The sequence below is a fragment of the Oncorhynchus masou genome, chromosome 25 (genome assembly GCF_036934945.1).
Source record: "Oncorhynchus masou masou isolate Uvic2021 chromosome 25, UVic_Omas_1.1, whole genome shotgun sequence".
Classification (NCBI taxonomy): Eukaryota; Metazoa; Chordata; class Actinopteri; order Salmoniformes; family Salmonidae; genus Oncorhynchus; species Oncorhynchus masou.
Window position 1 is genome coordinate 45,625,315 of NC_088236.1, and position 13,534 is coordinate 45,638,848.

Sequence of the window (13,534 nt, forward strand, 5' to 3'; positions counted from 1 at the left end):
CAACCTCCGAGAGCAACCTCTCCCAACCATCCAGGAACAATTTGGTGACAAACAATGCCTTTCCCAGCATAATGGAGCACCTTGCCATAAGGCAAAAGTGATAACTAAGTGGCTGGGGGAACAAAACATCGATATTTTGGATCCATGGCCAGGAAACTCCCCAGACCTTAATCCCATTGAGAACTTGTGGTCAATCCTCATGAGGCAGATGGACAAACAAAAACCCACAAATTCTGACAAACTCCAAGCATTGATTATGCAATATTGGGCTGCCATCAGTCAGGATGTGACTCAGAAGTTAATTGACAGCATGCCAGGGCGGATTGCAGAGGTCTTGAAAAAGAAGGGTCAACACTGCAAATATTGACTCTTTGCATCAACTTCATGTAATTGTCAATAAAAGCCTTCGGCACTTATGAAATGCTTGTAATCATACTTCAGTATTGCGTAGTAACATCTGACAAAAATATCTAAAGACACTGAAGCAGCAAACTTTTTGGAAATGAATATTTTTGTCATTCTCAAAACTTTTGGCCACAACTGTACATGGCAGGACAGGCCTCTCCATGCTCACGTTTAACAGGGTTCCAAACAAGATGGCAGCCTACCCCTACACCCCCCTCCTCAGACACTGGTTGACGTGTCTGTCTGGGGAATATACTGAAACCCATGAGCCACAGCTGGAGTCTAGTAGGTACACACACAGGTCCCGTACCATATTTAACACTGTGGAAGCTGCATCAGAAACAAGGTGTTTTTATGACGCACCCCCTTAGGCACTCTCTGGCTTCCTTCTTGGTGAGGTGTCACGTCGTAGAATGAGGAAGAAACCAGATCCAATTTTGGCATGGCTCTCCAATACACTTTGTCAAAGCAGCTTTTGATATGTAGAAAAGCACAGTCTCTGGCAGACAGACAGTGGGACTGGCACAGTATACTGGCATAAAGACAAAGTGATTTGATTATGGTGATGTAAAATGCCACACACCCACTCCTGTATGGTACTCTACCATGATCTAGGTGGAATGCCTCCCTTCAGTGTGTGGGTGTGGGTGGTGGTGCACTCCACACTGTGCTAGCCCCAGGTATACCAGCCAATCACTTCTCGTGCAAAAACACATTGATTCTTACTCTCCACCACAGCCAGTGCTGCATGGCTAGTACACAGTCCAACTCTCACAGTCCCACGTCAGAATTAGACGTTCATGCTTCTCAAACGTCAAATTTCAAAGTTGTTGCAAACGCCAAATTTAGAAGTGTTTAACGTTAAGTTCAGGCATGAACTCAGAATGGTTAAGGTACGGGTTTGGGAAAGGGATACCTAGTCAGTTGTCCATCTGAATGTATTCAACTGAAATGTGTCTTCCTAATTAAACCCAACCCCTCTGAATCAGAGAGGTGCGTGGGGCTGCCTTAATCGACATCCACGTCTTCGGCGCCCGGACACACACACAGGCTTAAAACAAAATCGCTTGCAACTTTTGGAATCAGAGGCAGATGCTTACAACCAACCTCTATCCCCATCCACAGTGCCCTAGAAAAACAGAAACCTACTAGAAGTTAACAGTGCTCACTGTTGCCCTAAGTGGGGGTTTTTCAACAGGATCCTCTGTCGCGACGTCCCCTGAATGCCCATCTGTATGGCCGTGGCCCACTAGCTGTCTGGAGCATATTGGACTGTTAGCTGAAGAGGTCCATCAGTTAATTTCTTGGGGTAAAATACCTATTTTGTCAATTGGCCTGGACCCTTTTACTACACGGACCCCGCTGATCCATCACGACTGGTCTGCCGACGTAACCGCACGAGGGGGCTGCAACAGACTTCTTCCGCCCGCTACGTCCTAAGGCCTGTCGTGTCTTTACTATCATTAAATTGAAGACTTCGTTTTTTATCAAAGATTCTCTGTAATTAGTATTACGCGATCAAACTGATTAATCATGTAACTGTGAATTAACTAGGAAGTCGGGGCACCAAGGAAAATATTCAGATTACAAAGTTATCATTTCCTGAAATAACTTTTCAGATATTTTATATCTGATCCATTACTCTTCGAATGAATGAATTATTTATTTTACCTCACGTTAGTCTCATTCCAAACGTCGTAAATTGTTGGTTATCTGCACAAACCCAGTCTTCACTATGAGTCATCCATACATCAATTGTCTTAAATCATTTATTTATTACTAACTAAGTAATTCACAGAAATGCAAAAATAAAACAACAAAGTAGTTATGGTTACAAGAAATGATAGGAGAATGTGCCCTAGTGGGCTAAACCGGCATGGCGGCTTGTTAGACAAAAGGGAAGTGGGGGTCGACTAAGATGAAACACTACAGTTGATAATTATAACAATTGAAATGCTAATCCTTTGCACATGAACGCTCACTAATTCGGGAACAATTGCAATCAATATATATATATTTACGCTCAGTGTGTCGTCAGGATCTTTGTTGAAAAGTTAGTTTCTGTTGGAGAGTTTTCGTCCTCTCTCTCTCTCTCACTCTGTTGTGGTTAGTGTATTGTTCAGAGTGACATTCAGAATGTCACTCTGAACATGGATGTTTCGGCGGTTGTCATTCTTCGCGTTCAATGATACCGAATTCCTAGCTGCAGACGAGTAATTAATATCAAAGACTTATTTTGTCGGTATCTATAGTCTAAGAGTTTAACCACGTGGTATGGTTAAAAGATTCAGCAATGGTCTACATCCTTTGTACTCCCGTGATTGAGAGAAACATGGTCTACTTGAGAATTTCTCAAAATTGGGTTTTATTCGGAATTGCAGAAAAGGGGCTGTCCCAGGATACCTGACCCTAACTGGGCTCAGGGGCAGACCTCTGATTTAGTTCAACTCAAAAGGGAATTGGAGTTTCCTTCATTAAACAGTCCAAAATCACATTACACAATTTTACAAACAGTATCATACTCACTCATTCATCTTATACAACAATTAGATCATATCTGAGGCTATTATATAAACAGTGTTATGGTAATGTGGCCACACCATCTCCCATGAGCTTCCCCAAGTTGTAACAAACGGACCAGTTCGTAGCTGGATTCTTCAACCGATCTTTTATACCTTCTCCGGAACATGAAATTTGTTCTGACCTCAAGTTCTGTGAGGTGGAAGAAATTCCTTTGTTCTCTATGAAACTTCACTCTCTCTCTATACTGTGTGGCCATGAGGCAGGGTCTTCTCCTCGGGAATTTACGAACTCTCGCTGACCACAGCAGCCTAGTTGAAGGAGGCAAGGGGGAGGCAGGGAGAGGGGATGGGGCTTGCTGTACCCAAAGAGGGCAACGTCGTGACAGGCCCTTCTGCTAGCCCCAGCCTGCTAGCTGTCTGAATCGCCGTGTCTCCAGCCCGCCAAGCAACTCACTGGACCTCTCTGATCACTCGGCTACGCATGCCTCTCCCCAATGTCAATTTGCCTTGTCCATTGCTGTTTTGGATAGTGATTATTGTCTTATTTCACTGTAGAACCTCCAGCCCTGCACAATATGCCTTAGCTAGCCCTTTTGTTCCACCTCCCACACATGTAGTGACCTCATCTGGTTTAAATGGTGTCTCTAGAGACAAAACCTCTCTCATCGTCACTCAATGCCTAGGATTACCTCCACTGTATTCACATCCTACCATAGTCTTGTCTGTACATTTTGCCTTGAATCTATTCTACCGCGCCCAGAAACCTGCTCTTTTTACTCTCTTTTCCGAATGTACTAGACGAATGTACTACGACTCTGTTCCTCTGGTGATGTAGAGGTTAACCCAGGCCCTGCAGTGCCCTGCAGTGCCTAGCTCCACTCCCATTCCCCAGGTGCTCTCATTTGTTGACTCTGTAACCTTAAAAGCCTTGGTTTCATGCATGTTAACATTAGAAGCCTCCTCCCTAAGTTTGTTTTAGCACACTGCCAACCCAGATGGTCTAGCCGTGTCTGAACCCTGGCTTAGGAAGGCCACCAAAAACCCTGAAATTTCCATCCCAAACTATAACATTTTCTGACAAGATAGAACTGTCAATGGGTGCTGGAGTTGCAGAGTTCTGTCTTACTATCCAGGTCTGTGCCCAAACAATTTGAGCTTCTACTTTTAAAAATTCACCTTAACAGAAACAAGTCTCTCACCGATGCCGCTTGCTATAGACAACCTTCTGCCACCAGCTGTGCCCTGGACACCATATGAGAATTGATTGCCCCCCATCTATCGTCAGAGCTCGTGCTGTTAGGTGACTGGGACATGCGTAACACCCCGGCCATCCTACAATCTAAGCTTGATGCCCTCAATCTCACACAAATTATCAATGAACCTACCAGGTACAACCCCAAATCCGTAAACACGGGCACCCTCATAGATATCACCCTAACCAACCTGCCCTCCAAATACACCTCTGCTATCTTCAACCAGGATCGCAGCGATCACTGCCTCATTGCCTGCGTCTGTAATGGGTCTGCGGTCAAACGACCACCCCTCATCACTGTCAAACGCTCCCTTAAACACTTCAGCGAGCAGGCCTTTCTAGTCGACCTGGCCCGGGTATCCTGGAAGGATATTGACCTCATTCCGTCAGTAGAGGATGCCTGGTTATTCTTTAGACGTGCTTTCCTCTCCATCTTAAATAAGCATGCCCCATTCAAAAAATGTAGAACCAGGAACAGATATAGCCCTTGGTTCACTCCAGACCTGACTGCCCTTGACCAACACAAAAACATCCTGTGGTGTACAGCATTAGCATCGAATAGCCCCCACGATATGCATCTTTTCAGGGAAGTTAGGAACCAATAAACACAGGCAGATAGGAAAGCAAACGCTAGCTTTTTCAAACCGAAATTTGCATTCTGTAGCACAAACTCCAAAAAGTTCTGGGACACTGTAAAGTCCATGGAGAATAAGAGCAGCACCTCCCAGCTGCCCACTGCTCTGAGGCTAGGAAACACTGTCACCACCGATAAATCCACGATAATTTAGAATTTCAATTAGCATTTTTCTACGGCTGGCCATGCTTTCGACCTGGCTACCCCTACCCGGGTCAACAGCCCTGTACCACCCACAGCAACTTGCCGAAGCCTCCCCCATTTCTCCTTCACCCAAATCCAGATGGCTGATGTTCTGAAAGAGCTGCAAAATCTGGACCCCTACAAATCAGCCAGGCTAGACAATCTAGACCCTCTCTCACTAAAATCTTCCGCCAAAATTGTTGCAACCCCTGTTCAACCTCTCTTTTGTATAATCTGAGATCCCCAAAGGTTGGAAAGCAGCCGCGGTCATCCCCCTCTTCAAAGGGGGAGACACTCTAGATCCAAACTGCTACAGACCTATATCTATCCTACCCTGCATTTCTAAGGTCTTCGAAAGCCAAGTTAACAGACAGATCACTGACCATTTTCGAATCCCACCGCACCTTCTCCGCTATGCAATCTGGTTTCCGAGCTGGTCATGGGTGCACCTCAGCCACGCTCAAGGTCCTAAACGATATAACCACCATCGATAAGAGACATTACTGTGCAGCTTTATTCATTGATCTGGCCAAGGCTTTCGACTCTGTCAATCACTGCATTCTTATCGGCAGACTCAACAGCCTTGGTTTCTCAAATGACTGCCTCGCCTGGTTCACCAACTGCTTCTCAGACAGAGTTCAGTGTGTCAAAACAGAGGGCCTGTTGTCCGGACCTCTGGCAGTCTCTATGGGGGTGCTCTCATTCCGTGGCCTCCAACTGCGCTTAAATGCAAGTTAAACTAAATGCATGCTCTTCTACCGATCGCTGCCAGCTGTAGAATCGGCTTTCTATTTCGCAACAAAGCATCCTTCACTCATGCTGCAAAACATACTGCCAAAAACTGATGCTGGCAAAAACTGACTATCCTATCATTCCTCGACTTAATTTACAAAATAGCCTCCAACACTCTACTCAGCTAATTGGATGCAATCCGTTTTGTTACCAAAGCCCCATATACTACCCACCACTGCGACCTGTATGCTCTCGTTGGCTGGCCTTCATATTCATCGCCAAACACACTGGCTCCAAGTCATCTATAAGTCTCTGCTAGGTAAAGCCCCGCATTATCTCAGTTCACTGGTCATCATAGCAGCACCCACCCGTAGCACGCGCTCCAGCAGGTATATTTCACTGGTCACCCCCAAAGCCAATTCCTCATTTGGCCGCCTTTCCTTCCAGTTCTCTGCTACCAATGACTGGAACGAATTGCAAAAAATCACTGAAGCTGGAGAATCATATCTCCTTCACTAACTTTAAAAACCAGCTGTCAGAGCAGCTCACAGATCACTGCACCTGTACATAGCCCATCTGTAAATTGCCCATCCAACTACCTCATCCCCATACTTTTATTTATATTTATTTTTTGCTCCTTTGCACCCCAGTATCTCGACTTGCACATTCATCTTCTGCACATCTATCACTCCAGTGTTTAATTGCTCAATTGTAATTATTTATTTATTATTTATTGCCCTTATCTTACCCATATTTTACCTCAGACATGGATCGAATGCGCACAGGTTAGTCGAGGTAATTGAGGTAATATGTACATCTAAGTAGAGTTAAAGTGGCTATGCATAAATAATAAACAGAGAGTAGCAGCAGCGTAAAAGAGGGGTCTGGGTAACCCTTTAATTAGCTGTTTAGGAGTCTTATGGCTTGTGGGTAGAAGCTGTTAAGAAGCCTTTTGGACCTAGACTTGGCACTCCTGTACCGCTTGCCATGTGGTAGCAGAGAGAACAGTCCATGACTAGGGTGGCTGGAGTCTTTGACCATTTTTAGGGCCTTCCTCTGACACCGCCTGGTATCGATGTCCTGGGTGGCAGGAGGCTTGGCCCCAGTGAGGTTCTGGGCCGTTCACACTACCCTCTGTAGTGCCTTGCGGTCCGAGGCCGAGCAGTTGCCAAACCAGGCAGTGATGCAACCTGTCAGGACGTCGGATACTGACTTTTGTCACGTGTGACCTGGCAAAGTACACACACACCCACACACAGATAAGAGCTATATTGAAGAGGCTGTCCTCTTGTGAGTGCTTGCCCAAGTTAAGGGTGACTCCCCTTACACACAAACACACACCTTCTCTCACACACTCCATACAGGTCATTTTGTGTAGCCTGTGTGTGTGTGTGTGTGTGTGTGTGTGTGTGTGTGTGTGTGTGTGTGTGTGTGTGTGTGTGTGTGTGTGTGTGTGTGTGTGTGTGTGTGTGTGTGTGTGTGTGTGTGTGTTTTTGTATTCAGAGGTGTATGTTTATGTGGCTTGTGCATCAGGGAGTTGCTAAGTATTGAGAAGCTGCCCGCGGTAGGCAAGCGAGTAGTGTTTTAATTGTAGCAGCTGGGCCCCATTGGTGTTAGACATGGTAACATGTGGGAGCGGCACTGAGCTCACTGTCTGTCAGCTCGCCATCTTACCTGAGCCCCAGCGGGCCCTGGGTGTCTCACTGTTAGTACTGAGGCAACCCAGGAGCTCTGTGTGTGCGTGTGTGCATGTCTGTCTGTCTGTCTGTCTGTCTGTCAAGGCATTATACTGAAGTGTCGTGAGGGGTGCTGTGAGGGTCTCTGAAGGCATTGTCTTTAAGCACTAGGGAGGTGTGTGTGTGTGTGCATGCGTGCTTGCTTGCTTTCATGCGTGTCTGTGTGTGTGTGCTACCTCGTAATGTGTCAAAGTAGAGCCGAGGTTGTGTGTGCATGTGTGAGAGTCTCTGTCTATGTGTTTGTCTGTCTGTCAAGGCATTATACTGAAGTGTAGTGAGGGTTGCTTGCTGTGAGGGTCTCTGAAGGCATTGTCTTTAAGCACTAGGGAGGTGTGTGTGTGTCTGTGTAAGCGCGCGTGCGTGTGCTTTCTTGCGTGTTTGTGTGTGTGTTCACCTTCGTATTTTGTCAAAGTAGAGCAGAGGTTGTGTGTGCGTGTGTGAGAGAGAGTGTGTGTGTGGAAAGGGTGAGTGTTTTGTGTTTAAGTGGGGGGGGGGGGGGGGTTGTAGTGAGAGTGCAGGTTGAGATTGTCTGGGGCTCAACCCTCACTGTGTGTATGTTGGATGGCTCATTATGTTTAAGACCGAAGGAAGGTGTGCGCGTACGCATACGTGCATATATGCAAGTGTGTGTGTATGTGTGTTTGGCAGGGTTGTGTGGGGCTCCACCATGACCCCGGCCCTGACGAGGGGGTGTGTACTCCTGCTAATGGACAGGCTTTGTAGGCCTCCCTTTAGAGGCACACTAGGGCTGGCCATGGAAACAGACGCTCTCCATTCCCCATCAATGGGCCAAAAACAAAACTGTGTCAGGCGAGCTAGTGGATCCAGAGTGTTTACCATTGAAATCCCCACCAATGACGAGCCAGATCAAACAAAGAGCGAAGTCTACGTGGCGCTAGGGACTGGCTCTCTCGTACACTCTACTAATCTAAGTACACACACGTACACACACATTTTGTACACAGACTGACTTCTATCAAATCTGTGTCCTGCTTGTTAGACGATCGGATATCCTGTTCAGGTGGGAATTTAACCCCATAATTACAAATGATTCTGTGATTAGATATGCGCTGTGTTCCGTTGATACATGTTCACAATTCAAGGAATAGAATAGTTAATGTCACTTGTTTTTCAGTGTGAGTAGTGCAGTTCTATTCGAAATAAGTTCAACCACACTGAAAGCGAAACATAACATGTCTCTAACCTCCCAATCAAATATCAAAACCTGCTTGATATTAACTGATATTAATCAACGGTATTAATTCATGTGCATGCCATAAATACTCAATTCTACAGTGAACATCTTGCAACTGTGATATTAGATCAAATAACTGATTTAACTATTTTTTACTATTAGAAGACAAGCATCTAACTTCTACGGCACATGCACGACACCCCACCTTTACAGTCATAAAAACATTCAGGAAATGTACACCATTTCACAAGCTTTTTTTTCTGAGCAAAATATGGTGACCTTGATCTCACTGAATATGAAAGTGAAAGAGATGCTTTGTCATTTGCTGAAGTCTTTCATTTATCAGTTTTTAATTGAAGCCCTCGTTGGTGGGTTCCTAGTTAGAATGTCCTATATGGAATATACAGTAGCGTCCAGAATTATTGAATCCCTTGATAAATATAAGGAAAAAATACTGTATGAAATAAATCATACAAATACTGAGCTGCTGTATATTGTATGCATTCTCTCAACCAGCCTCGTGATAATGCTTTTCCAACAGTCTTGATGGAGTTCCCACATATGCTGAGCACTTGTTGGCTGCTTTTCCTTCACTCTGCTGTCCAACTCATCCCAAACCATCTCAATTAGGTTGAGGTCGGGTGATTGTGAAGGCCAGGTCATCTGATGCAGCACTCTATCACTCTCCTTCTTGGTCAACTACCCCTTACACAGCCTGGAGGTGTGTTGGGTCATTGTCCTGTTGAAAAACAAATGATAATCCCACTAAGAGCAAACCAGATAGGATGGCATATCGCTGCAGAATCCTGTGGTCGCCATGCTGGTTAAGTGTGCCTTGAACTCTAAATAAATCACTGACAGTGTCACCAGCAAAGCACCATCACACCTCCTCCTCCATGCTTCACTCTGGGAACCACACATGCGGAGATCATCCATTCACCTACTCTGCGTCTCATAAAGACAGCGCTGTTGGAACCAGAAATCTCAAATTTGGACTCATCAGACCAAAGGACAGATTTCCACCGGTCTAATGTCCATTTCTCGTGTTTCTTTGCCCAAGCAAGTCTCTTCTTCTTAGTAGTGGTTTCTTTGCAGTAATTCGAACATGAAGACTTGATTCACGCAGTCTCCTCTGAACAGTTGATGTTGAGATATGTCTGTTACTTGAACTCTGCAGCCCAAATAAATGCTTCACAATCTGAGGTGCCGTTAACATTTACATTTACATTTAAGTCATTTAGCAGACGCTCTTATCCAGAGCGACTTACAAATTGGTGAATTCACCTTCTGACATCCAGTGGAACAGCCACTTTACAATAGTGCATCTAAATCATTAAGGGGGAGGGGGGTGAGAAGGATTACTTATCCTATCCTAGGTATTCCTTGAAGAGGTGGGGTTTCAGGTGTCTCCGGAAGGTGGTGATTGACTCCGCTGTCCTGGCGTCGTGAGGGAGTTTGTTCCACCATTGGGGGCCAGAGCAGCGAACAGTTTTGACTGGGCTGAGCGGGAACTGTACTTCCTCAGTGGTAGGGAGGCGAGCAGGCCAGAGGTGGATGAACGCAGTGCCCTTGTTTGGGTGTAGGGCCTGATCAGAGCCTGGAGGTACTGCGGTGCCGTTCCCCTCACAGCTCCGTAGGCAAGCACCATGGTCTTGTAGCGGATGCGAGCTTCAACTGGAAGCCAGTGGAGAGAGCGGAGGAGCGGGGTGACGTGAGAGAACTTGGGAAGGTTGAACACCAGACGGGCTGCGGCGTTCTGGATGAGTTGTAGGGGTTTGATGGCACAGGCAGGGAGCCCAGCCAACAGCGAGTTGCAGTAATCCAGACGGGAGATGACAAGTGCCTGGATTAGGACCTGCGCCGCTTCCTGTGTGAGGCAGGGGCGTACTCTGCGGATGTTGTAGAGCATGAACCTACAGGAACGGGCCACCGCCTTGATGTTAGTTGAGAACGACAGGGTGTTGTCCAGGATCACGCCAAGGTTCTTAGCGCTCTGGGAGGAGCTTATCCTCTGCAGCAGAGGTAACTCTGGGTCTTCCTTTCCTCTGGCGGTCCTCATGAGAGCCAGTTTCATCATAGCGCTTGATGGGTTTTACGACTGCACTTTAAGCTGTTCTTGCCATAATATGGACTTGGTCTTTTACCAGATAGGGCTATCATCTGTATACCTACCTTGTCACAACACAACTGATTGGCTCAAATGTATTAAGAAGGAAAGAAATTCCACAAATACATTTTTAACAAGGCCCACCTGTTAATTGAAATGCATTCCAGGTAACTACCTCATGAAGCTGTTTGAGAGAATGCCAAAAGCTGTGCAAAGCTGTCATCAAGGCAAAGGGTGGCTACTTTGAAGAATATCAAATCTAAAATATATTTATTATAAATATATTATAACACTTTTTTTGGTTACTACATGATTCCATGTGTGTTATTTCATAGTGTTAATGTCTACACTATTATTCTACAATGTAGAAAATTGTTTAAAAAACAATATATATATTATTATATTATTATTTTTTAACTGGAATGAGTAGGTGTGTCCAAAGTTTGGACACACCTACTCATTCCAGTGTTTTTATTTTATTTTTGGAGATTCTTCTCATCCCTATAATTCCGGACCCCACTGTATAGTGGAGAAGTGTCGACAGATATGCCTCTAGCAAGAGTATTAAGCAGGGTTACATCCCTACTTACCAACAATAGGCCATAGAATGTTATTTAAAAGGATACGTTGAAAGCATATCACCTGTATCCCTACTCTAATTGCAATAAGGCTGTGAAATTGTTTTTTTCAGCAGACAAAAAAAAAAATATATATTCGAAAATAATTAATATTCTCAATAGCCTTCATAAATTTGAAGACAAAGAACAAATAGGAACGTGTATGAATGCAGTTAAAAATATCTTTAGATGAAAACATTTCCATGAATTAATTCAGATATTTATTAAAACAGTTCATTTTGTAGAGGGGAAGATGTCTCTGAAGGCCCTTTACTTTGGGGGCCCATGTCCCTGATGCACATGCGACCCTGGAGAGAGAAGCCCGTTGACATTGAGAGGTGTTGTCGGAGTGGGTGCATGTTTTGGCTTCAATTTTACTGAACGGGACACTGGAGAGTCAGACACTCGTATCCAATAGCTTGCGCTGTCCTTGGGCTCGGGTTATCTTGTAAATACTCTCCTCCAAGTATATAAAAGCAGGGTCCTTTATAGCAGCCAAGGCCAGTCATTCACTTTAAAATAAAAAAGCACTCTGTCTCTGGGCAGGGTGAAGGGGAGAGAGAGTAGGTGTGTGTGTGTGTGTGTGTGTGTGTGTGTGTGTGTGTGTGTGTGTGTGTGTGTGTGCGTGTGCGTGTGCGTGTGTGTGTGTGTGTATGGTATGGGCTGGTCATCCATTATTTGGCCCCTCTGGTCTCCCAGGTGATGGTTTGAATAATATGAGCAAAAATGAAGAGACTATTTCAACAAGTCAATGTTGAAATCTCTCTCTTTTAAAGTAAATATCAAGTCGTCGTCCCCCGTCCCCGTCCCCCCGAGCTAGTCATTCAGGTTCCTCATCTAGTGATGTGGAATGAGTTTTGCCTTGTTTTCTCCAACAACAACACACAATAATAAGGAAAGTAATTAAAAAACAGTACGAGAGAGATAGAGGAAACAGACAGACCCCACTTACCGGTAATCATAAAAATTGAATCGCATTAAAATGGTAGTGCTGTTTTAATGAAATGCTGTGCGTTTCTGTAAATTGTGTCGGTGTGTGTGTGTTTTTTTTCTGTTTGTGTGGATGTGAATTGGATTATTCTATTGATTCGATTCAAATAAAACTAACCACAGTGGGGGTTACAGGGAATGACAAATATGTCGTCATGATTAAGTCTGACTTCACTGTGTCTCCTTTGTCTGGAAGGAGTTAATCAAATGGTGAATGGATGCAAGGAGAAGTCCCACATTTAGATTGAAATCAACAGTTGTTTGACCGTAGCCTTGTTTCCGTGCTCTGTGAGTGGGGGGAGTTGTGCAGGCCGAGCTGAGTGACCCTGGCACCTGCTTTGACTTCGTTTGACCTCTTCCTCTGGCAGTGACACATCGGGGCCCTCTGACAGGCAGACAAAATGGCCGGGGTGCCCTCAGCGGCCCCACTCATCCAGCACGGCCCCACACACCCCCGCACGGCAGATAAACTAATAACAGTCCACTTCAGGAGTGGATATCCGATCGTCTAACAAGCAGGACACAGATAGCGATTCCCCACCGTTGATCTATGCAATAGATAGTTTCCACAAACACACTGTGAGATTGTGTTACAGAATAGCTGCCCCTCGCTGCATGTCAGTGCGTTCAATGTCCAGTCTGGATAGAAACAGCTTAGATGACCTTTGATAAGGGCATGATAACAATTCACTCAAGAAAATGATTACTCGTAGTTTGATAGATTTGGCAAAACAAAAAAGTTGAACATTGACTTGCAGAATATTAAATAAGAGTTTGAAATTCTATGAACCTCATTTCCGGTAATGACCATTGCATGTATTTATCTTGTGAAGTCCTGGTCGATGAAATATTAAATAGATTTCAATGTCGAGGGAAATTATTAAGCTTTTAAATGTACAAAATGAAATCAATTTGTTCCAAAACGAACCAAAACATGAGATGTACGTTGCCTCACAGACTAGGCTGAATATGCATATTTATTTCTGTAATAAATGCAGCAAAGATATGTGGCCCTTCATGCTCACATCAATGTAATTATGAATTATGAAAAAAAGTTTGATTCACATAAAATAGGCCATTAGTACACAAGCAATTAAGTGGCGGGGCTTTAAATAATGTACCACCAATGAAAACTAATTATAGCCAGCGTGCTTTGATTCT

The 13,534-nt window shown here is 44.7% G+C and overlaps 1 protein-coding gene across 2 annotated transcripts in view; it reads left to right on the forward strand.

The window, feature by feature from the left end:
• The window catches only part of LOC135514395 (cotranscriptional regulator ARB2A homolog), a 213,543-nt gene that overhangs the window by 192,526 nt on the left and 7,483 nt on the right, over positions 1 to 13,534 (forward strand). The gene's annotated exons all lie outside the window — the stretch shown is intronic.